Source organism: Coturnix japonica, chromosome 20 (assembly GCF_001577835.2).
Source record: "Coturnix japonica isolate 7356 chromosome 20, Coturnix japonica 2.1, whole genome shotgun sequence".
Taxonomy (NCBI): domain Eukaryota; kingdom Metazoa; phylum Chordata; class Aves; order Galliformes; family Phasianidae; genus Coturnix; species Coturnix japonica.
In genome coordinates this window covers 3,481,833-3,508,269 of record NC_029535.1, presented here as the reverse complement: position 1 = coordinate 3,508,269, position 26,437 = coordinate 3,481,833, and the positions used below count along the sequence as shown (strand labels likewise).

The following is a 26,437-nucleotide window of genomic DNA, read 5'->3' as shown; positions in this document are numbered from 1 at the left end:
TCCTTTTTGCAAACAAGAAGGAAATATTGTTAAGGGAAAAGAAAAAAAAAAGCCATTTCCTACATGCATCCAAAACAGGATTGCCAGACACAAGATAAAGACACAAAACAAGCATAGAGAAAAACTCTTACATATTCACATTCATGGCTTTTCACAGCAAATTTCTCTAGCATTATTTTCCCATCCAAACACTTCAATAAGAGCAACTTCTGGGGTCAGCACAAGCACTTGTACCCCATTTTCTTTGCCAGGAGCTGCTGCAACAGGTGCAAAAATACCTTTGCAGTAACCTAACAATAAATTCCTTTGTGTGGGAGATAGCTTAAGGAATAGTTGCACTGCATACAACAAAGTGAGGAGTAAATGGATTGGCCAACATGCCTCTTCTGCTCTCCCTTGCAATAACTGAATATCTGCGTTCCTTACAAGGGGGACTTGGTGGGCTTTAGAGGGTTATAATTCATCTGTATGTACCTGAATCAGAATGAAAACTAGGTGGTAATACAAGGTCATAGTCCCAAAACCAAATATCTTCCTCACTTCTAAATCACAACAGAAAAATCACATGCTAGGGTTGAAAGTAGGAAAGGGCAAAGTAATTGGAGTTGATGGTGCTGAGGTGTACTAATAGTTAATTTATGAATCATCATCTCCTGAGCAATGAACCCATAAGGAACCTCAGTGACAGGCCAAGCCTTGACTTAGCAATGCTGCCACTTGGGCCAGAATTTCACCTTAAGTCTCTTTTTCTAAAATCTCAGCCAAATGCACATCACATCAGCTGTGTAACCCTGGGCAGAGAATGGGCCATCGTGTCAAGAACTGTCTCACACTGAATGTTTGCACAAGGAAACTAGTATGAGAAGATTTGGGGTTTTTTTCAATGTGAAAAATTCTAGAAATGCTTCCATATTGATTTTAATTCAATCAAAGCTGTCTTTTGCCATCTGTCCAACTCTTACAAGGACTTTAAAACCATAGTTTGTGTGGATACATTCAATCATGGTATTGGTCACTGTCCCATTGGCCAGACACAACGAAGGAGACACCAGAGGCACAAGCATCAGCTATGGAACCCTGAGACATTGAGTGCCCAGAGAACAGACTTCATCCCACACCAGTAGATGAAAAGCTGCCTTCAAAAATAGAACAGAAACAACCATATATGTGAAGGGCGAGAGAGAAACAAAGTAGAATGGAATCAAGGGAGCATAATTTTTATACTCAATTTAAGAAAAACACATGCAAGATTAAGCATCACTGCATCTAGTGTTTACTAACACAAAGCTTGGATTCCCTAACAGACCACGTCCTGGGATATTCCCTTTATGGAAATGTCTACAGCTGTCCCTATTCAGTTTTAGCTTCACTGAAATCCACTGTCATAATTCCACTGCTTTATAAGTGCTTCTCCCTTGACAAATGCGTTTTGCATTTCCAGAAACACAAAGGGAACCTCTTTCCTCTGTGTTGCACATGAGCAGTTTACTGCAATCACTACACAACCTTCTCATTTCTTGTGTCCATCTCTCTCCTTGCTGTACATGGTTTTACTCCCAGCTCTGTTATTCTGCCGTACTGCAGAGCCTCAGATTTCCTCAATCACTGTTGTGCCTTCAACAGGTAATTTTTCTCTAATGTGGGAATTCTTCCTTTCCAACTGGGCCACCATCCAATCTTTACAGAACACACCTTACATGAGCAGGTGCTTCATTTTGAGTGCAGATGCCCAGAAATCCATGTTGATGCATTTGGGCAAGAAACTTGGCCAGCTCAAGCTCCCTCGTTATACTTTGGTTCCACCCAAACTAGAGCTGCAAAACAAAGAAAATAGACTTCCTCACAGAGCCTCAGCACTTCTTTGGCAGCCAGAAGTGGGTATGACAGAGATGTGCATGAACAAAAAACAAGCAAATCCAGTGTAGAAATAAAGGATAGCCATGCTCTGTTTTCAAAGAGGGATCTCCCAACAATAGATGTCTTTCTTAACTAGTACTCAGTGACAGACTTCCAGGGGTGGCGTACATATTTGATATCTACACACAAAGTAACACATTTTCAATGCCTGACTATTAGAAATTTACCTGTACAAAGGACAAAACATAAGCACGTTGCTTTTATTTGTACCTACAAGCTGAGCAGCAGCCAATTACAGTTCAGCCATCTGTGGCTTGTATACAAGTGCACATCTCCGAGTGCCAAGGATGGATTAGACAACCCTGGCCAAATACAACTGGAAGCGATGTCGAGGCTCATGTATGTACCCACTCCAGTATGTTGGCAGGTTCACCCCTGAGTGAGCCAATACCACATCACCCATTTTGCAGTACAACTTTCTATTCTGTGTTTGCAATGGACAAATGTTTGTATTGCTTCAGAGTTCCAGAGGAACCGTTCCCATGCTGTACGTGTAATCCTTGCTTGTGCAAGTAATGCTGTGGTAGTAGCAGCCCTCAGTGTTGCCATAGGGTATAGCAGAAACAGGAAGAGAGACCAGGTAGGTGTGTGGATGACTTAGAAACTTAAAAATATACATTTCCACCAGCCCTTCCCCTGCAGTGCTGGAATGTCCTATTTACTCATGTTAAGAGGAGGCTGTAAGGGCACAGCTTCTCCTAGTCTCCTGTTCAGCTGCAGCAGAGCTGAGGAACGGAGCCACATTTAAGCCTTTAGAGTGGCCATTGAGTTCCACCCCATCCCCCCCCTCCCTCCTTTTTCCATCTTTTCTTAATCCAAGATTCAGATGGGAAAGCAGCACCACTTTCCACTGAAGCCAGGGCGCATGGGGAGACTTCTCAATTGGCTTTTGAAATCTTATTTCCAGGATTTGGGAGAGCTTCCCAAAAAAGTGCTGTGGCCCACCCACATCCAAACAACACTGGAGGAGCCATTGCCTGTTGCAGGACACGTGGGTGGGCCCTCGTGTTCTGGACACTTGTTAAAAATAAATAAATAACAGAACTTCAAAGCGAACTCGCTGAAGCACTTCAGAAATTAATCATGCCTGGTGGAAAAGATGATTAGTGGCTTCTTGTACTCTCTTTTTAAAGCTATTGATCTTGGACACAGGAAAGAGCTTTCATATTCTCCACAAGCCACAGATGGTCAAAAGGGTCCTGAGAGGAAGAGACAAAAGGCAACTGCAGGAGAACTCCAAAGGGTACCAGATCACACAAGGTGTGTCCCAGGGACCCACTAACACCACTGAAAAAGATGCATGAGAATAGCAGCTGCTATTTGTTTTGCCATTTTTCCTCCAGCTTTCTTAAATTGTTGCCTATACTTCCTACCTCAGAAGTAGGTAAGCCCTGTGAGTCATATTCCAGCACATCAGACACACCATAATCACCAAACAAAAGGATGTGCCAAGCTATCCGTGCTGCCTTCAGATCTATAAAACATAGAGCTCATGTGTAAGAGGGCAGAGGAAGGCTTCATAAGACAAGGAGAGCAAAGTCTTCCATCTAAGACAACTTTATGATGTTTGAAACCATTGGAATCTCTCTCTCTGGACAATTTTGTGGACTTTCTGAAAGCTGAATTTTCCATATAACAGATAATTGTTGCAGAAAACACAAAGCATAAGCCCTAAATTGTCTTCAGTACAGTCCTGTGCTTGGTCAGATTACCTTTTGGGAAGCACTATCACTTTCATCTCTAATCAAAACACAGGTAAATGCACAAAATAATCCCCATTTCTCCATAGCTCACACACACTGTGTTTTCATTAGAACAGAACCCATACCTTTCAATTAACTTTCCTAGGAAGCTTAAAATTGTCTTCAGTGATGAAGTTACAGCTGTAAGTAAACAGGACCACACTTCTCCCCCAAGGGCTGCTGCTCTCTCACAAGTCGCTGCTGCCAAGTGGGACTCACCAAGCTCTGCGTCTTGCTCTTCCCAACATTAGGATATCCAGGCACTGGCCATTCCTCACCCTGAAATAGATGGATGCATGTTTTCAGTATGTATGTATAAGCATCCTGACCAAAATTAAAATCTGAGCAATTTTATTTGTGAGTTTGCCATTTCTCTTAAACTACCTTGGCTTTCCACACCCTGTTACCTTACAGCAATGAGCAATGAATGCAATGGTGCAATTACAAGGATGGAACAGCAGCGAAACAAAGAGTAGGTGCATGGGAGAGGAGGGAAAAGGGGGGTTGTTTAAGTTGGCAAATGTTCCCCCAGCTATGTCTTTAGGAAGGAAGGTAGAGGCTCCAAAATGCCTTCATGGAAACAAAAGCACCCTTAAACTCCAAGCAAGGAACTGTTCCTTTGAGCTAAACTCTCTTTCCAAAAGAGGTTTAAGGAGCTGAGGCAGCATGGAGCTTGATGACTATATTAACATTTTGACATCTCATTGCACAGTCACTGGAACTACACTATTAGTAAGGATCTCACAGCGATAAATTCCATTGTGCAATCCTCTGTATCAAGAGAAAGACAAAAAACTCATTAGTTTTTCTTCCTGTTCTTCTTCCTTTCCTATCCTTTTCTTCCACCCACAAGAAATAAGTGAGTACTTATACTGAGCAATCAGAATGTGCTCCCTTAAAAGGAACCATCCCAGGAAAGCAATGATTTTGACAACTGCAGAATTTTATTAAAAGACATTTCTGTTTCATCCTACTGATTGCTTCAGAGACTCTTCTTGCTAATTCCAGCAGATGAACAAAAGAAATCAATAGCCAGATCGCATTACTTGCCATATTTTTCAGGGTTCTGGGGATGAGATAAAGGGGGAAAATGGAGATTAGGAAACTATAAAGCAAGAGTTCCAGTCATCTCACAGCACAGAACAGGAATACAGGTAGCCCTGTATTTCACCTGCAAGGTGGAATCCCATCTGTGGAGCAGAGGAGAATTTTCCTGCACTGCATCCTCAATGCTCAGAGAAACTCAGAGAGATGCTCACAACATGCTTGACTGAAAAAGCATCAAGAATCTCATTCTATTACCAAGCAGTGCTGACTTCAGGTGAAAGCACAGGAATCAGGAGACTGGTAGGCTGTTCCCAGTGCCATCAGCTTGCAGCAGCACTGAACAGGTGGCTCAGCATCAATAGGGCTTGGGTCACTTTGCTGTCACACAGGTGCTATGAGCACACTGAGCTGCACCATCAGGGTACTGAGCGACTGTGTGACCCCAGTAATGAATGACTGCAGGGTGCTACTGAGACCTTCTGACAGAAGTGCTTCAGTGGTTGTAATAGGCTGCAATAAATATTATTATTTATCATTCAAGGGCAGACTCTAGATGGACGTATAAGCTGAAGACTTTCTCAAGGTATTCATTATCTCTCTCAAGGGATGTAAAGAAACTATTACCTCTCCTACTAACATGAAGATGCTGTCTAAATTTTCCTGTAAGGAGCAGAAAGACTTCCACTACCACAGCATCAATTTCACTCAACACTTGATATGTTGTAGAATTAACATAACTTGAGTGATAATTACATTCTATCCATTCCCCAGTGCCTGGGGGGTGGTTCCTGTGTCTCTGCTTCCAAAAAACATTTTATCATAGTGGCATCTTTTGGTATTGTATATTTCTAAGAGACAACAAAGGACAGCAATTCCTTTCACAATATTTTCAATACAAAATTAACTAACAATTCAATAACCAATATTCCCTAACTAGGGACTAGAATGGCAACACACTCATCAAGTCAGAGATCACACCAGTCCTCTCTAGTACACATGCCATTACCTCTCCTTCCTCTTTGGCACAACAGCATCTGCCTGGACCAGCATTCTGTTACTTCTCTTCAAGGCACTCTTTGCAGCACCTCAGTTTTCCTCTGTGTTTATTGATGAGAACTGCTGCATTTGTTAAAGAGCTGACACTTTATCAATTTAATTTTTAAACCCTTTGGTGTTACCTTCTCGATTTACTCTAGTGCAGAGCTAATAACAGTCCCAGTCCTGCTACCAGATCCTCTGTGTTAATTTGCTATTTCAAGTCAATGAGGTTTCAAAGGATCTCAAGCAGGGTGATCCCATTGTCCGATGAGCAACAAAGTTCTCATCACATGTTGGTATGGGACCAACTCTCAAGAGAGGAGCAGCACCAAGTGAGTACTCCAGCCTCTTAATTTTCCTTGATCCCAGCACTTTTGCTACAGTATCTCTCAGGGAAGGCTTGAGACAATTAATGAGGAAGCACCCTGGGGTGTGAACAACAGACTATAACCATCATTTGAAGCCAATCTATTAATCTCTCAAATTTCTGTAAGAAAAGGTTACACACACAGGGATACTTTATATTATACATACTTGCCTTGGGTACTCCTTCTGCTTGGGAATAAAGCTTAGACGCAGAAGGGCCCTTTTGCAGTATTTTCAATGAAGCTGCTAATGATGGCTGCACTAATAACTTAGCACATGTTGCCATCTGAGTGACCACTTCAGAAGGATCACATAGACTATGGTGTAGGAGTCAAAGAAGAAATATTGGGTAATTTTCCACAAAACGCTCATTTCATTTTGAAGCATAGGAGGTACTACCAATAGATAGTATAAGGAACTTGATGTTGAAAGCATCTGTACTGAAAGAGGCAGAATAAGAAAGAGACCTTTAGCCTGAATGTCTCAGCTTTCCATATGGGTGGTTGACAAGCTGGGCTATAGGGTAAACCATCCTGTGCCAAGCACCACGGAGCCTGGAGCCAAGAAAGGGATAATTTCAGGCAAGACCCAGTCTCCAGAGCCAAAACCACTGGCCTGAAAGCTTTTCTCAGAAGGTTTGCTGTTCCCATCACTGCTGGGATGAATTTTAACTCATTATTGATCAAGGGAATTTTAAAATCAATTTTAATTAAATGAAAGATTTCTATCATGGCTTGTTCTGTGTGGAAGTCACACAGACGACATATAAATATATGGAGGCAAATCAAGCAGAGCAGATTTGTAGCTCTTAGGCCCTAAACAGGTGAGAAAGAAGCCAAAGTTACATCTCAAAGCAGATTTGTTATAGTAAATTACCTATAAGACCTGCATCTTCCCCTCTACCTATTTTTTTACCTACTTTTTGCTTTTGCCACTAAAACGTAGCCAGACTTGCTTTTTTTTACCGAAGCAACTATTTTAATTAGGCTTTCCCTCTGAGCACAACACAACCAAGAAAAGTATCTGCATGGCAGTGGCTGCAACAGGGTCTGCAATTTTCTTTACAATTATTAATTCACCATCATTAATTTGTTAGTCATCACACCAAAATCTCTCAGTAAGACAGTCCTATGCCAGTTCTTGGGGTAAGAAATCAAATGACCAAAGGGCTGAAGTGACTTGCCAAAAGCCATGGAGAGAAATCAATGGAAAAACTGGAATTATAACTAAAACAAGATACTGAATGCCTTGCTTTGTGTTTAATCCACTTTGTGTCACCAAATCAAAGGCAACAAATAAAATAAACAAGGTCCCACATGGCTCCTCATGGCCAGCAGAGGTTCCTTCAGCCATAAGGTCTTTACCAAGCCCAGTCAGAATCTGCAAGGCTTTGCTGTGTTTTCAAATACAATGCACACTGCAGTAAATAAGTTATTTTACAATCCTGGCCCAGTTTTCAAAGTGGCCTCAATCAGTGTTGTGCAAAACATTCATGTCCAACCACAAAATTACAATCAGTCTTTGTCTGACTGCAGCCCGTGTCCCTGGCCAGCAGTGGTTAGTCCCAGCTCTTAGGGTCTGTGAACTGTTAGGCAAAGGTTTTTGCAATGTTTCTGCCCTGCTTGTATTTTTCTGAATATTTATAGGCTGCTTCTCTGCAGTGACTTTCATGTTCGAGCTGTGTTGGCTGGCGCGGTGGAAGGGGATGTAAATAACAGATAGAGTCACATGTTTTCCACTAGCCCCACTTGTTTGGCTTCCAGTAAAAAACAACACCATGAGACACGTGTTGCAAGAAAACAACTGCAAGGCCTGACTGTGGACACTGAGAATGGTGTAATTGTATTTCTACACACTTGAATGTTTTCAAACACCCAGCTATTGTGAAACAAAGCCAACTGTTTGGAGATTCCAGCAGACCTGTGCAATTGGAGCTTGTAGCTTTACTTAACATTTTAGGGGTCAGGATGAGAAATATCCCTTTCAAAAACTCTTGATGAGGGCAATGAAACACCAACAGGAGGAATAAGCCTGAAAAGACCACGCTGTGCTTTACCCTGTGATCAGTGCACCCCAAAGCAGGATCTCAAAGCTGAATCATTGCTGCAGATGTGATCTATGGAGAGCACTGAGCACAAAGGTTCTGCTGCCGTTGGCACTTTAAGTCATGTCAAACAGCATGAAGAAATCAGAAAAGCACACCAACTTCCAAATAACTTCGACAGCTGTGCATAAGTGCAAACGAGGCTTCACATACATCTTTGTGTTTGGGCTGGTTTCTTAAGCTCGGCATACTTTGACTATAACGGGATGGCATCCTTATTTCTTCAGTGGGAATTAGTAGATTTGATACAGTCACAATGGGGATGTACCCCAATTCCAATGAACCCCAGGTCTCCATAGATCTAGATTCACTGTCCATGTATCACTGACTGTGCACTCAACTCTGGCTGTTAGAAGGCTTGCTTATTAAAACACAAACACAAAGCCAGTTTTGTACAGGAGGGGAACAAGCTGATGGCAGAACGTAGAGCTGTTTGTGGAAATCAGGCCCTCATGGACTGCATCTGTCCAAAAAGCTTCCAGCAAGGGCTAAACAAAGGAACTAGCACCCGTTCTTGTGTTGACTGCAAAGTGTTCTCTATTACAAACATTTCATATAACAGAGACCTGGATGTATGGCTGACAAGTCATCCAGACCAGAAGGTATCCACAGAGTCCCAGTGAAAGCACACAAATTAACCATTGACAAGACACAGCTATGAAGGAAAACAAAAGAAATAAAACAGCCTACAAAGATGCAAACTGCTTCTATTGCCCATGCCCTACAGAGTTATTGCTGATCCACTACAGCAACAAAAACACCACATTTTCTATACAAACCTTTTTTGTAAAGCAAGGTAGTTCTTTTCGTCAAAAAACACAATTTTCCATGAAAAACTCAGTAGACAGAAAATGTCTTTCATTGGTTCTAACTCTTTGCTAATTCACTTTTAAGTATGCAAGAGAGGGAAAGATCTTTCCCTTTTTATCTTGTTCTGCTCATCCTTCCTGTATTTGAACATAAGAGGATTTCAGCAAGCATTAAAGCTGCAATACAGACTGGCTGAAATACGGGCACTGCAGCACACAGAGTACACCACAGTTATTACAGTGACCTTTCGTGATTATCTTGTACTCTGTCATGAGTTAAATGAGGTCATTACTGATGTTACTTGCATTCCTCTTCCTTGGCCCATGACTTCAAAGACTAATGGGCCCCTTTTGTCACTGAATTCTTGTCAAAACGTTCAGTCCAATCAGGCCCTTAATAACTGCATGCAGGATAACATTCGCAGATGAAAAGAACATGCAGACACATGCCTTATACATAATTAATCCTTCCAATGAACCTTCATGAATTTCAAAATTACACAAAATGGAACAAATCCAACAGATAGTCTCCTGTGGGCACATGAGGTCATGCATCCTGCTAGGAGGGTGAGAAAGTGTAATTCTAACATGGATACCCAGTAATGACTCACACAAAGTCAGGAACTAATTTATTTTCTTGTCCTACAGCTATCCCAAGCTCTGATGACGTTATCAAAATACCAAGAAACCTGCCTATCTGTCCAGAAGATGAGAACCCAACACTCTCACTGGGGTCTCAAGAAGTCCTGATCTCACTATCCTTGCTGCTGTTGTTAAGGTGGAAAATTATTTCAAATGTATTTTGCCATTTCTAGTTATTCACATGATCACGCAATGTTCAGATTTCTAACCAGAGCAGAAAGCTCTGCTCCCACCAAATAACCGGACTAGGAGAGGGGGTAGGGTGGAGAGAAAGATTTGTTCTTGGAATCACGTAAAAGTAGCGGTTGACAATTTTCTTTCTAATGAAATGTTTGCCTAATTCAGTCCTGGCAAAGCTGTGCACATGTGGCAGCCACATCAAAAGCAGGGGCACTGGCACAAACAGCAACATGGCCTGAAGTGGTTTGCTCTGCTTCTACATGCCAGCTGTGTGCTCAAACCTCAGCTCTCACACTTACACTGCTGTCCGAGCAATGATCAGCTCTGCACTGAGTAGAAGCTTTGTTGTGTTTGTTCAGAATCGACGACATGAACCTGAACTTCTAAAAATAACATTCACATTTTCCTCCTCCCTCTTAATTCCATATCAGTCTCTCCCCGTGTTATTATGGGTAGGTATCAAAACATGTCAAACATGCCAAAATGAATATTTCACATTTTATGGAATGTATTTGATAAAAACGCTCTCCTTCCTTTCAAGTAGACAGAAATGTTCCAAAAATCTTTATATTTTCAATGAATGAAAACATCATTCTCCATCCAGCTCCATGCATGTCTCAAAGCCAACACACATCCACAAGTGCTAAGTGAAAATCAAACAAAACATGTAAGATTAAAAAAAAAACAACAGATTTAAATGGTAACAAAACCACTTAATGGACACAAGAATTTCAAAAGTTGAATTTCTTGTAGGCAAAAATAGCAGGAATTGATTATTGAGACATTTTATCACAGAAAAACTCTAAAGGTCAGCAAGTTCTATCCCTTATGCATGCTGGATAAATATTTCAGGACTATTCCTGAATGATTTCAATCTAATTTGTTGCTAAAAATGCATAGTGAAGGAAATTCTAAGCCTCCTTGGGTACATCTTTCAGTGCTTCATAACTTTCATCATTTGATTTTTCCTAATACGTTAAATAAATCAACGTGCAACTTCGCAGTAATTGAATCCAAACACATTTTGACAGGAAAAAAATAAATCAGTGCCTTCCTTATAGAAGTTCTTACAGAAAGCAAAGGTAACCAACTCCTAAGATAAGTGTATGGTGCTCTCACAAATACGTACCACAAGATGATGTTCACTTTGTAACCATACTTGACTCAATTTTGGCCTGGGAACTTCTACAAGTTCCACATCCTTTTCTTCCCTCCCATTGACTTGCCAGGTCTCAGCACAACGCTTTGCATTTGGCTTCACTGGAATTCAGCTTCTTCATTTTCAAATCTCTCTTCTACTTATCAGAAAGTTTTGAATTCCATCATCATGCTAAAGAACATCTGCAGCCCTTCCCGGCTCGCTCCTATTTGCAAACCTCATACTTCATATTTTTAGCACATAATCCAAGATCCCACTAATAGTGTTGACCATATGTGAGTGCAGAACAGTCAGCTACAAAATCGCCCTTTGAAATGCCCTCCAAGTCTGACATCACACCTTGTTAAATCATTAATATAACATCTGCCACACCCACAGCCGCATATCTATGTTATGATCACTTAATCTTGACCACTTTTCTCTACTTTGATATTTAGATCCACTGTCAAAGGCCTTACTAAAATTAGGGCCTATCACATCACTGGTTTCTCCTAACCCACTGTCCTGGATGTCCAAGAATAAACGAAAAACTGGAGAGCTAATATTTACTTTCACTTGCACCAGGATGTTGGCATCCAGCTGAAAAAGCAGTCCACACAAATAACATCTATGCACTTATCTTACCTGAACAGTTCCGGACCTGTTACCAGGCACCGCAGGCCCAAAGCACCAAAAGAAGCCCTACAGAGTAATTGCTCCTTGATGCTCTTAAACAGGCACCCACAGCACTGTGGTTAGTGCAAAGAAACAACTACAGCTCTGTTTAACTGAACACATGGCATGGGAGGAGGCACTAGTAACATCAATAGCCTGTTTTTATGTCATAGTCCAGACTCAGAAGCACTTACCCATGAGTTAGGAGACGTGTGCTGAAGGTCTTTTTCATGCAGAAACAATCCAAGCCCACAAAACCAAGTGGTTATAGACTCAAAGACCAAGGATGAGACACTTAAAACCATCACCCACCGTTGCAAAACAGTGTAAAGCACAGGGCAGCTGTCAAAGCAAGAACTCCAAGCTGCATTTCTGAAGTTAGAGTACCCAGAAAGCCAGCCCTAAAAAAAAATAACAGCAACTCTCAGAAAGAAGGAAAGAAACCACATTACAGTGAGACTTTGTCCCATTCCAGTATCAGAATGCTGAGAAGGTGCAATAAAATCTAAGGACCACTCTTGAAAGAGAGATGCTTCAAACTAAGCATCAGACAAGGCTGAGATAAAAGCATTCTGTTGGAAAGTTTATTTACAGAGAAACTGCATTAGCAGAGAACTTAGTACAAAAGGAGTATAGCTTCCACTGCTAACAGAAATCATAGGAATTAGGTCTGGTATGCACAAATCAGTTAGAACTATATATTTTGCCTTCAACTGTTAAAGGGACAGAACTGTAATCAGAAGTAACCACATGTACATTTGCCCTTCAGCCATGGTATGTAAGTACAAGGGACTGGAAAACAGCAGTTCATAGCAGGCTGCGCTTAAACCCGAGGTTTTCAGTTTCACAGTGGTTAGATCTAGTTCAGAGAAATAAATTCAGAAAACAAACAGCAAAATACATAACATCACAGAAGCAGAGAGGTTAACGCACTCCATAGTTATCAGATTTGTCACTATTGTAAATTGGAATAACAACTGTCTGCTGGTAGCACACTTTGAGAAGAAAGGTTTATAACATTGTCCCCAGCTGACAGCCCCACAGAAAAGGATGTTTTCAAAACAAAACCCACCCTTTGTGAAAGGGAGACAGAAGGTCATCAGCCTCCCTAAGGAGCCCTAATCAGCCCGAGATAAGGGCAGGGATGTTGCTGAAAGTGAGCTCTCGCTCAGCCCAGCCCAGCCGCCCACTGCTCACTGTCCTCACCGCAGACGTAACCTTGAAGGACACATCATGTGCTGCTGACTCACGACATGCTTATGAAAAATAACAACAGGGACTTCTTCCTGTCTTCATCTGCACTTAGTCTGTCACCCGCTTTAATTCATGGAGAGACTCCTGGGAGCATAAAGAAAGCAAGGCCAAACCTAGACTGCATCGGTACGTACTATGGACACCTGACCCCACACACTGCAGTATCCTCCTGAATTTCCAGGCAGATACTTGCCCTATGTGGGATGATGCCATTGTTCATGGGCACCATGAACCACAGCATCTCAATCACAGCCTTCAGCTGGTGGTATCTCCATACCCCATTCTAGACATGGATCTGAAATGCCAGAATTGCCAGCCTCTGTAATGAGGGTGGGATAACAGATGTGAACAAATCACTGCAAACCAAAGCTCCAAAATGAACGAAAGTAGACAGTAAGACAGCTAATTGGGCTGTCCAGCCACCCCAAAACACTGTCCCCAAGCTAATCACCTTGTGCCTCTGATGCCTAGCAGCCTTAAGTAGCTCCTATCAGTTATTGGAGACCTGCCTCTACACCACTCACTATCCTGACAAAGCATTTCATGTCAGTATTCCAGAAGCAAAGCGCCAGTCCCTCCACAGACTATATCTGTTACCGAGGTTCTGTCAATGAACTTTATTTTGCCCCATCTCAATATCTCCCATTAATGAATATGAGCCCCAGCACCAAAAGGCCAGGTCTGATGGCAGGATAACATTTTCTGGCTATGCTGACATGATTTAGAAAAAAAATAAAGTATCTTGCAACAGTTTGAATACAAAGGCTGTCTTCTATGAAGACAGAAGTGACATACCCCTTCAAATCTTAGCTTCCAGAGATGTAAAAAGGCAAAATGAGGCCTAGACTAAATGATGTGGTTCTTTTTTAAAAGCAGATTTTGAACATCAGTACCAGCAAAGAATTTTCCTTCAGAGCTGCAAACCAACCTTAGACATCATCACCTTCAGAGATGGAGTTGGTCCTTTCTACAGTCCCTCTTTTGTTAACCCTAAAGAAGAGGATCAGCCCCCCCGGTTTCTCCACAGATTATTACAGACTGCACACTGGGGGCCCTCAGGAACTCCAAGTGAATGCTGAGATTCAACCCTCAAGTATAATGTTTCCAAAAGACTGTTCATGGAGCCATAGACAAAGCATGCCACTACACACACAATTACCAGCACTACCGGCATGCCCATTTTCCACTCACAGATTCACGTGAAAATCTCAGGAGCCTCTACAGGAGACAGAGGCTATTAGGCAACTACTGAGCTTTTATACTATGTTTATTTTGGGTGGAAAAGGCCACATCATGTAAGCAATAACAAAACTGCAATGTGGTATAACTTGGTATAACTACTCGTAACTCAGTGCCTCGCTGGAACAGCTAAGCTGGCCCAAAATCACGAACCAGCCCACCTCCATCCTCTGCTCAGAGAGGATTTCTTCTCTGTTTCTGGGATTTCTTCACTGTTTCTTCTTATTTCCCTCACAGTAGCAGATTCGCTTTGGAACCAGCCTCAGGGAGAAAGGTAGAGAATGAACGCATCTCACTTTAAATTGTCAGCATCTCAATCCCCGCAGCAGAAATAAACATTTGCAGAGCCAAAGAACTGCAGGCCTTTCAGCTGGAATCATTCTATGTGAGACTAAATTCCGGGCCACTTGTGTTTGGGAAAAACCTGAGAGGTTATTTACTTATTTGAGAGATGGGTTTGGTTTTACCATGCAAGCCAAAGTGCCATCGCTTCCCATCAAGTTCTGCCTCTTAAAGTTTCCCCTGCAATTAGAGTTCAAATCCTGCTCCCTCCCCGTCCTTAATGCTGGAAGCATTGTTCACTTGAACAGTTTCAATGCTCTTCTCCGGGGCTTTTATTATTATTATTCTTCAGTAGAGAGAAAGAAGGCTGTGCATCTGACTATGAATAAGTAATTACAAAATCACAGAATCACAGAATTGTAGGGGTTGGAAGGGACCTCTAGAGATCATCGAGTCCAACCCCCCTGCCAAAGGCAGGTCCCTACACCATGTCACACAGGAAGGCGTCCAGGCGGGTCTTAAATATCTCCAGAGAAGAGACTCCACCACCTCCCTGGGCAGCCTGTCCAGTGCTCCGTCACCCTCACTGGAAAGAAGTTCTTCCGCACATTCGTGCGGAACTTCTATGCTGTACTTTCATCCCATTAACCCTAGTCCTGTCCCCATGCACTACTGAAAGAGACCAGCCTCGCCACTATGGCCCCCACACCTCAGGTATTTATAAACCTGTATCAAGTCCCCTCTCAGCCTTCTTTTTTCAAGGCTAAACAGACTGAGGTCCCTAAGCCTCTCCTCATAGGGGGAGATTCTCCAGGCCCTTCACCATCTTTGTGCCCTCCGCTGGACTCTTTCCAAGAATTCTGTCTTTTTGTGTACTGGGGATCCCAGAACTGGACACAATATTCCAGATGAGGCCTCACCAGGGCAGAGTAGAGGGGGAGGATCACCTCCTTCGACCTGTTAATAATTAATTAATAAATAATTAATAATTAACTTATTAAAATCTTCTCACTTTTCCATAAAGTTGGAGGCTGGCACAATGGGTCAAAAAACCAGAAGGTATCAAAATCAGGCTTACTGAAATACAGGTAGGTGGTTCGAAAGTTTCACCAGGTGAGCTCAGTGGTAATTTGGGCATCCAGCAATGCATTTATCTCAAACTGATATCAGCATAACCTAAAAGAAAGCCAACAACTTCTACGTAAGGTAAAAGGGATGAACATTCATTATGTCAAATTTCCATTGTGGTTGGTGCACGGGGCTTTACACAACAGGTGTGTAAATCCCCAGTTCACAGACAACATGCATTTTTGTTTGCCAAAATGCTTTTTCACTGCTTAAATAGTTTAGCTCAAATTTACTCCATGGTTTAGAATTTCCTAAAAGCAAACCAAAAGTTGTTGTTGTTTTCGAAATAAGCTGATTTTGTTTCTAAAGGCTACGACAGAAGGAAATGTGTTCCTATTTTCCATGTAATATTGTGATTTAAACAGTGTTTCTTTAAAAGTATTCTTTTCTCCACTTCAAAACTGAACGCTAGATCCAGACAGTTATCAGGCTTACAGCAAAGTGGCTGACAAAAAGGAAATTAAGATTTCATTGCCACAGAGAGTAAAAAAGCAAGTTGAAAGAGGTTTACAAAGATAAAGTATATAAAGTGAGGAGGGAAAAATATTGAAAACATGAAAGGGTTAAACAGGTATGGGATATCTTCAGGCACTGGATGCAGGAACAGAAAGGCATAAACTAAACAAGAACATTTTAAAGGTGCAATGGATAGAGAGCCAAGAAAAACCTTAGAAATAAAAGCAAAGCAATGGGATGCTCCAGGGAGTTGCTAAGATCACCCACAGGCAGAACCCAGCTCTATAGAAGTTCACCTGTCCCTGCTAACAACATGGAGAGGGCAGATTTTCATTACAAGCCTCCCATTACTCTGTATTTAAATTCAGGCCCTAATTATCACTTCTCTAAAATCTCTGTCAAACATTCTTACTTTGTGCTCCATTTATAGCACCTGCTCATTTGATGAATGCCATTAGACAATGCATCCCAGTACCTCAAAATCAAACCTGCAGTCCACAGAAGAAGCCATCTTAAAGTCAGATCAGTGACACAGTTCAAGAGCTGCAATTTGCAGGGCCACGCCATGAACATGCCAGCCTGAAATAACGCTTTGTTTTGGGCCTCTACTGGGTAAGTAAGCACAGTCAGAAGTCTATGGGCTGCTGAATTCAATTATGGTCAGATTTAGCTTTCAGATGTTTGCCTATCTCCGTTGTGTTGGAAGGATGATAGCCAATAACACCAGCTCTGAATGCTCCCAGATTCAGAGCATCCTCTTTCTTGTAGCCATAACAGGGAGATGTTTGGTCCCCCCTTTCATCTCCCACTCATCCAACATTTTAATACACACAAACCTACTCCCATTGCCAGGGAGGCAAGGAAAAGGTCAACAAACTCCTCTGCTGCAAGTTAGTTTGTCAAACTCCATTTTCGGCAGCACGACTTCCCATGTTAATGCAAGTGTTTGCCTCTGTGCCAATAGCCCCTATTGTGTGCATTTGTAACGTAAGATTTACGGTAAAGCCTGCAACATTTTTCAGGCATAATAAGCGTTTATTCACCATCCCAGGTCTATAAGCAGAGCCCTGACAAGTAATTATTGACACATTGTGCAGAAAGAAAAGCAGTGGGCGAGCTGCTGTTGCGAATGGCAGCGTGGGCAGGGGGAGGGAGGGGCTGTGTCAAAGGAGTGACAGCCTTGGTGCCCAACATTGTCAAAGCCAACGCTGACTCGCACTGTTCTGCATGCCTGACTGTATTTGTGCTCCCTGTCACTCGGGTGTGACATGCCAAAACATGAGGAGCGCTCCTTTTCTCATGCTAATACTTTGTAATGACAGCTTTGTGATCCCCACCCTGTGTTCTGCTCAACAAGTCAAGGTGTGACAGCAGCAGGCCCCGCTGACAGCCAGCACCATGCTGCTATTGCCCACACCACGCTCTTTGGACTACAAGGGACCCAATGCCTGCCAGAACAGCACCCCACTGAGCCCACATCAAACACATGCCTACCTGCTGGCACTGCCCTGGTCCCAGCACACCCCAGCCTTCTAGCCCCTTTGCTGCAGGAAAGACACCAAGGTCCTGAAGTGTATCCAGAGAGGGGCAATGAAGCTGCGAAGGATCTGAAGCACAATGGGGGGCAACTGAGGGAAATGGGATGGTTCTGCCTGGAGAAAAGGAAGCTCAGAGGAGACCTTATTGCTGTCTGCAAGTCCCTGAAAGAAGGCTGTGTGAGGTAGGTACCTGCTCCCAGGTAACAGCAATAGGATGAGAGGTGACAGCCTCAAGTTGCACCAGGGGAGGTTCTGGTTGGCATTAGGAAACGTTTATTCACCAGGAAGGTAGGAGAGTCACCTCTGGAGGTGTGGCACAGAGCAACACAGTTAGAAGGCGTGATGGGGATGGGTCAATGGTTGAACTACATTATCCTAGTGATCTTTTCCAACCTTAACAATTCCATGATTCTATAGCAGTCCTGGTGCAGGGCCCTGTGCCACCCTGAGATAAGAAGGGAAGGAACTGGAAAATCTGCTCCCAGGTCAAGTCTCACCAGATCCTTCTCTCTTTGGGGTCCAAACCTGATTGCTCTGTTGCACAAGGAACAAGTTGCAAGATTCAAACTAATCCTCATAACCATGTTTTAGTGCAACTGCTAAGCTCTGCTCAGGATTAATACAGGCTCTGAACGGCACACGGTATCACCAGACAGGATTAGGATGTATTAGCAAAGCAGTGGAAAGGAAGGCTGCACGATGCCTACATATGTTGTAGTTGGCTGCAAGACTGTAAGTCACATTAGCACCAAGTTCATCCAAAACAACAAAGCAGCTCTAAAACTGTGCTTTATATGTGAAAGAAAGCTGGGTAGGAAAGGGCAGAGTGCAGCCTGCCTAGACTAAGCAATGTGCTGGCTTCTTGGGATCTGGAGTTTGCATACAGGCTGGAGAAGCACATGAGCTTGGCTACTTACATGAAGTTTATCCAAATGATCCAAAACTCAGTGCTCAGAGCCGGGCTAGGAATCTTGCCAGAAGGCTCCTTCACAAGATTTACGGTGCTTCCTGCTTCTTGTTCCCAGGCAGAACCAGGAAGAGAACAGAATAAAAATGGAAAATGTTTTTCAGAAAAGTTATGAATCTATTTGTCAAAGGTCAAATAAGTTCACAGTAAAAAGTTCTGTGTGATCTTTATGGTCTTTTTTTTTTTCCTCTTTGCTTTTCAAAGTTTTATCCAACAGCTGAGTGAGAGAATCTGAAATTTGAGTGGTACTAATAAGAAAGACAAAAAAACAAGTTAACTACAGTTCAAAACCAAAGCCACTGCGTTAGAAAGTTCCAGCTACTTTCTGCAATTATTTCTTATCCCGGGAGACACCATTGGGGACCAAGAAACCCATGACATTGTGTATCCCATACACAGAGGGATAAGCTGCTCCATACAGCTTAGTCCAAGATACCAGCACGCTAAGCACAGGTCAGGGGAAGAGGGGGACTTGAAAAGCATATTATGATCCAAATTCCAGCATCTCAGAGGTTGGGATTTTCAAAGATGACTGTGACATCTGGAGACCACAGTTCCCTGCAGTGGTACCACCATCTCATGTATGCACCGAGCACACTACTATCTTTTTCCTGCTCTATCACCCCACATGTCAGTTGCAGCTGAACCATGATCTGCTGAGCAGCTGGGTGGGGAGGGAAGTGCAGTGGTACCACACAGCAGGAGCGGTGATGCTCAAAGGACACTGCTTGGAGGTACTCATTCAGCTGCAGCCCAGAGCTGAAGCCCAAAGCTATCAGAAAGCCCAGGGAAGCAGACAGCCATTCCTGCCATGTGATTTAAGCCAGCACACATCCCTGCATGTCTGAACCCACAGGAAGTTCAGGTGCCTGCACTCACAATCCAGCCTTAAGAACAGCTTTGAAAGCCTGAAAAACACGGCCTATGGTTTTAATCATGAGGAAAAGCAACAGCTTTGCCTGCACCCTTCAGTGTGCACATATGATTACATCAGCAAAGGCTATCTGCAGTTTTGCATTCCCAAACCTTGCTTTACCCTATCCTTCAAGATTTCTGTGCAACTCCTTTAGTTGGATTCTAGCTCTGGTCTCCTTGAGATGGGCAGGACGTAAGTGCTTCAAAGTGGGTTTGGGCATTGATCAAAGTGTTGATAAAGTCTGAAAACTTGCTCATTCTACCGTTTCACATCAGACAACTCATTTGCTCCTACAAAATCAAAATACCTGTAAGAACTCTGATTTAGTATGAGACTGGATTCAACACTGTTGCACAGGAAGGGCTTTGTAGAGCTTCAGCCAGATTCACTGTATGAGCAGATGAAACTAAGAAGTGATATTTAGAGATCGGTGTGGGCTATAAACAAGCAGTCCATGCACTGGGGAGTCTGATTCTCCTCCTGGTATCTAAGAGCTGCCCAGCATTTTCCAATCAAGACTGAAAACTGAAAGGAGAAATAATTTCAGTACAATGGCCTTTACCTGCAAATCCTATTATTATTCTGACTTCCAAAGCCCTATCTTTTCCAACAGTATGCCCCAATCTTTGGGAATAACAACTTTTAGTCAACTATTAGCTATGCTCACTGTTTCCACGCCAGTACATCCCTATAAAGAGAAAACTGAGGGCTCTAGAAGGTCTGCACTGACATTCACACTTTTCACCTCTAGTTACTCTTTAGGTTTAGCCTGATAACCTTTGTCTTCTTAGAATCTGGGCTTCACAAGGAAAACCTAAACAGGGAAGTGCAATTTCACTCTCTCTCACCTCTTTTTTCTTTGCCCTCCCTAAGTTAGAATTTCCTAGACACATCTCAAATGCCAGGGATTCCAGATAGGCCATGACCACAGGACTCAGACTTTTGATACACATACATTTTCTTCAAGAGGAAATGGGAGCACTAAAAGAAATCTGTGTCAAACTCAAGAGGAGTTTTACATCAAGCAGAGAGCTCCTCTGGCCAGGGCCCATCAGGATTCTGCATGTCTCCAGCAACTAATCAATGTGCTGATATAAATCTGCTTCAGCCATTTGGAATTGCTCTATTAAATTGCCCTGTTATTAGATATTCATTTTATATTTCCAATAAGACTCTGCTCTGCAGCTCACCCTGTTTCGGTGCTTCCCAGGGGGTGGCAGGTGTGGGAGGGGATGCAGCAGCATGGCACAAAACTCGGTCTGGTTTTAGGAGCACCAGCACAGCCTGTGGTTGCAGTTGGTCCACGCGATTATGAGTCAGAAGCCAAGATTTTCTGTAAACAGATGGAAGATATTTGCCAAATAAATCATGGTTTAATCAACAAAAGAAAACCTTTGATTTTGCTTAATCCATTTTCATTTAATTAATGCAAAGGCTGCAGGACAAGAGGGTATTTTACTGTAAGTGTTGCCGGGAGTACTACTTTTGGCAAGGCTTCCATTGACACTACAACAGGCTGGAGGCTGAATGACAGGCTTCTACGTTTGTGTTGTCACATGCAGTCACATGTCACCAAGCTGCCTTGGGGCCAGCAGGAGCTTCAGAATTGCCAATTTTAATCAAAGGCATTACGTCCCAAAGGCAACTTGTCCTGCCCATCCATGGGGAGAGGTGCTGCCCAGCATGGGAACTTCCAGCACGCTGTGCCAAACACAAAGTCTGACGCTTCCTTTTAGTGTGAAACCATTTGGAACATGTCTCTGCTGTTTTTTTCCCCCTCTTAAAGTGATGATATTGATGGATGACTAAGGTCCTGTATGTGGCAGCCACGAGATACACAAACACACTGCTCAGTGAGGGTAAGCCTGTGATGTCTATACAGTAGTGTGCGTTTTTTAGCCCATTGTTAAGGGAGACTGCTTTTCAACAGGCAGACAGGGCACAGCTGCTGAGCTCTCTGGAAGCAGTTCAGCTTGCCCCTGGGGAACAGCAGCACGGACTGCAGGGCAAGAAGCGTGCTTTCCAATTAACATGCAATTATGGCAAATGCATCCACCTATCGCCTCAGACATCAGGAAAGCTGAAGTGATGAGAAGCCAGTAGTCACCTGTCACTGTTAGGAAAAGTGATTAAACCCATGGGGCTGCTCCACAGCACATTGGTGGGCAGCAGAGCAAGAGGAGGGTGCAATGACCAGGGCTGGGACACCCAGCATGAGGCCAGCAGAGGCTAAACTGCAGAAGAGATCACAGAATTGCAGAATGGTAGGGTTGGAAGGGACCTCAAAGAGCACCCAGTCCCAATGCCTGCCATGTGCTGGCTGACTCCCAGCTCAGGCTGCCCAGGTCCCATCCATGGCTTTGGACATCTCCAGGGATGGAGCACCCACAGCTCTGGGCAGAAATGCCAGGGCCTCTGAGTAAAGAATTTCTTCCTTACATCTGACCTAAATTCAACTCTTTTTGTTTAAAGCCATTCCCACTTGTCCTTACAGTCTCACTTGTAAGACCATGTAAAAAGCTGCTCCCCTTCCTGCTTATCAGCTCCCTTTAAACACTGAAAGGTCAAACACACAGCCCAGAAGAGCACCACACAAGGAGTGTATTTAGTCCCGTCAAACTTCAGCATCAGTTTAAGCCAATGCAGATGTCTTTTTAACTCCAGTGCTCACAAATAGGATTGTTTGCTAATTATTAACAGAAGCCTGCAGCTGAAAGCTCCCTAAAGTTCCCCCTCACTCTGTGTTGGGCAGTGCCAAAAGTCACCACCTCCATCAACCAACTACCCCCAGCACTCTATAAAACTATGCATGAATAGAAAAGAATGGTAAGGTTTCCCCAGAAGCTATGGCCACCACAAGAGAGAAGCACAAGAGGGCATGCAGAAGGCAAGGATGTTTGCAAAGTGACACAGCAGGGGGAGAAGCAAGAATAGCCCCCAGGTCTGAGGTCACACTGCATGTCATCGTGTGCACACAACCTGCTCGAGCATGCTACAGGTACACACACACACATATTCCTACTGAAAAGTTAAATTAAAATTAAATCAGAATTAAAATTGGGTAATTACCGACATACTGAAATCATCTAAAAGTCAGTCTTATGAAAATTAAAATGACTAAAAAGAAATCCAGACGAATTACGGCTGGACATCCACTTAAAGTATCTTGACTTCAACTCTGCCCTGGAGCAACACAAAACTCTTTGGTTAAGGCACTGCAGTGTTTTTGCAATGTTTCGTGGTGTTCGGGTGTTTTTGTTTTGGGGGTGGGTGTCGCGTTGCTTTGTTGTTTCTTTGCTTGCGTTTGATTTCCTAATCTGAGCAGGTCTGGTTCCAAACTTCTTTGGATTAGGTTCACATTTGCCCCTAACTTTTACATTCTTTTTGCATTTTTTTGTGAGAAGATTGAAGCCAGTTGATGGTTCATATTTCACACTTGGGAATGACAAGATCACCAAGGAAAATAACTATTTTATACATACCAATATTCTGGCCTGAAAACACTCTGGTCTAATCCAACATTTCCTATCAGGGCTTTTTGTTTTGGGTGTGAGCTATCACGCTGATTGCTCACGCCACTGGGAGCCCAAGGCGCACACATTACATAGCACTGACAGTCATCTAGTTTACAGGTACACATAAAGGTCCACCCAGATCTTTCAGCACCAGACCCGACCCTCTGCCAGCTGCAGGGGAAGGTCCATAACCCAGTGCAGTGGAGCCAGCACAGCCTGGCTGGCCTCAGCGCTTTTGAGAGTGCCTGGGGAATAATTCAGGTACGTAATCAACTGGTCCAGAGCCCTGTCTCATGTTAGTACATGATCATGATTTAAGCAATCATGGTATATATAAGGAGAAACAAGTATTTGTGACAAAAGGAGGAAGATCAAGTGTCCAACTGCAAATATCTAGTGGAGAAAGTGATATCCCCGTTTCTTTACTAATGCACTGATTTCCTGAGTGAAGAAATCCATTTTGTCAGCCTTGTAAGCTCTCATTCCCCCATTCCTCTTAATTACACCATACTGCAATTTAACAGCAATCAGCAAGAGGCCTTGCAGAAGGCAGCCATGTTCCAGGGTAACTGTGAAGGGTTATAAACTTGCAAAGATCAATTTTATCAACATTGAACATAATGCATCTCAAGTTCAGAGCCTTCCAAGTCCTGCTGAGCTATTCTATTTTCCAGAAAGCAAATGACTTTGAAACGTTCTCTTCATCTGAAACACTTATCTAGCATCTATTTACATGCAAATATAATAAAGTAGTATTTGCTGCTAAAGACAAGATCACTCTAACCCTGCTGTCATGGAACTGGTTTTCTCTTAGCAATCATTTTTTTTTTCTTTAAATAAAATTATTCTAAAAATACGTCAGCACAGAACAGATCCTTGTTAGACAGGGGAGCCCAATGAGTCCAATGAAGCAGCACCAGGCAAACCAAGATAAGTGGGACAAACAAAAGTAGCTGAGCTATCTTTGGGTTGATCCAATTTCCATCAAATTCAAACTAAGGGAAGGCAAACCAAGGACATCCTTCACCTCCCTTATCATTATAGGTTTACTTTATTCTCAGTCCTTCCCTTGTGCCTCTGTGGAAATATATATTAAATAGCCCAAGTTTTCCAGCCATAATAATTCACTTGTACACTTCTAGGAAATTCCATTAGTTCATGATATCCTTTAATTTAGCTTCGCAACATCTGGTGAACACAACAACAGTACCACATGCAAAAATAACCCATCAAGTCAAACTTCTCCAAGGTTTTTAAGGAAGACAGGGGCACTGTGGGAGAACCCAACACTGATCAGCACAGAGCAGAAGTTGCAGTTCACCCCAGGAATGCTAGAATGATTAAAACCACTTTAAAGCATTTTGTCTCTAATTTACGATGGCTGATATAATTGGTGGCATGAAGAAACAGCCTGACTGCCCCAAAGCAGGACAAAGCCAGCACAAAGGGCACAACTTTGCTCCCACTGAAATCACTGACAGCACTGCCCTTGTCTGCAATAAAACATAATTTAGATTCTAAGTCTAAGTTGATCACGTGGTTTGAAAGTTGCTATAATGCTTTCCTTTGCATTCTCCACCTCCTGAAAACACCCACACATTGATAACATACATGGTGAGCCCAGGCTGACCTCCCCTCCAGCCCTGGCAGCACTGCAGATCTGTCCCACTCCTGTCCTGCTGCCAACCGACAGCCTCTGTGTTAAGTGCTTTTTCATTATAACAATAATTTATTCATTAATGCTAACTTAACCCACACCAGCCTGAGGAATTCCAGAGTAATAGTGCAATTTGGGCTTACATCTGATCCAGCCTACAGCTGCAAAAAAGAAAGCAGCTTCAAATTGCATGTAGTTCCTTAAAAAAATACACACAAAAACAATACAGAAATATTAATTAATGTTTCTCTGCTTATCTGTTCTTTCAGTGCTTGTTCAGTCCTCCTGGCTAGGACAGTTCCATATACATTTAAAATATCAATCTAATCTCCCCAAAGAGCTATTGATTTATCAGCTCCATCTCTGTGTTGCTATTGAATGCCTTCAGAAACCTGCCAAATATGTCTATCCTTTCCACTGCTTCTATCAGTCCTCTAGCCTCAATGTCAGCTCATCTATTGATCTGAAAGCAGTTCTGGTCTTCCAGTCTACCAGCCAGTCGCTCTCTTCATATTGTAAATGTGCTCATAATTGGCACACTGAACTAGCAATCGCACACCAAACCAGCACTCCCACCTCAGCAGAATTCATCTAATCTGTTCAGTTCCTCTCGAATAAAACTCATGAAATGAAACTGAATTGGGTGAATGGAGAGAGAAGTTAAAAAAGGAGGGGAGAATAAAGAAGAAGGAAGAATCCCCCTACTATATATTCTGATTTGGTGGGGATCCCACTTCTACTACTAGTCAAAGACTGACCTAATCCATCACCATTTACCTATTCATGAGTGCAATTGAACTATAATTATTAATTGAGCATTATTTGTCAGTGTTCAGCCACTTACAGCTTATCTAACAAACTTCTGCAAGAGCACCAGGCAGAAAGTGGAGCTGTCAATTGCTCCCCTCTGGGACATCAGGAAACGTGTCAGAGCGTGGTAGCCTGCAGCAGAGATGCCCTGCTCCCATTACACCATGCTTCTCATCCATCTTTCTCCTGATAATGGAGAAGTGACACCCTCTGCAGAACTCTGGTGCTTCATTGGCTTATACACAGAGCTCCTTGCAGGACTGAGGCCTCCATAATTAGTTGATATACATAACCAGAAAGAAGCTTGAACCAAATTTTGCACTCAGGTTCTTTACACAATAGGAAGCCACAGAGATGTGACTGGTCCTAAACATGCCTTAGCTTTCTCACCACCTCACACAGATTTGCATCTCGGAACTCAAATATTTGATGTACCCAGAGGTAACTCCCCCAGATCAGTTACTGCTGTGAAGAACACCATCACCTGGAGGGAACCCTGCATTTCTTTACATGTCAAACTGTTCCACAATCACAATCTCTCCACTAAGATGCAGAGGGATTATGCTTACTGTCTGTCATAGAAGTTGCTGGGGCATAAAACAAACTCTAAACAGAGCAAAATCTGAACAGCATCATGAAAAATAAATGTCTAGGAGATTAATATTTACACCACATTTACAAGTGGTTAATAAGTAAGCTGATCTCTCTGTCTGTGATCATAAGTTATAGAAAATGCAGAAGGAATTCAGGAAACAAAGCTTCTGGGCATCGGCAAAATAGAAAGGAAATTAATACAAGCAACAGTCATCAAGGATTTCAGACCCACGATCAAGGCAAGAGTCTGCAGCAAAAGGAAGGATGTGTTGTGCTAAGCTTGGCTAAATCACTCCTGGAAAAGTTCCCCTTTGATGGTTTATTTACAAACCAGAATTACAGTCATACATGTCCTTCTAAAACCACTTCCTTCTAAGAAGGATCCATACAAGGGTCTGGAGAGCACCTCCACAGCAGGGCAAA

The 26,437-nt window shown here is 42.8% G+C and overlaps 1 long non-coding RNA gene across 5 annotated transcripts in view; it reads right to left on the bottom strand.

Annotated features, from left to right (window-relative positions):
* The window catches only part of LOC107322899, a 291,000-nt gene that overhangs the window by 193,323 nt on the left and 71,240 nt on the right, over positions 1-26,437 (bottom strand). For 3 of the 5 annotated variants that reach the window (XR_004309411.1, XR_004309413.1, XR_004309412.1), the window contains exons 5-7: positions 20,629-20,771; positions 18,473-18,569; positions 3,746-3,938 (exon numbers count right to left, since the gene is read on the bottom strand). This is a non-coding gene — a long non-coding RNA (uncharacterized LOC107322899). Of the gene's footprint in view, positions 1-3,745; positions 3,939-11,852; positions 12,088-18,472; positions 18,570-20,628; positions 20,772-26,437 lie in introns of those variants that run through there. The other 2 variants (XR_004309415.1, XR_004309414.1) reach the window with 2 other exon arrangements.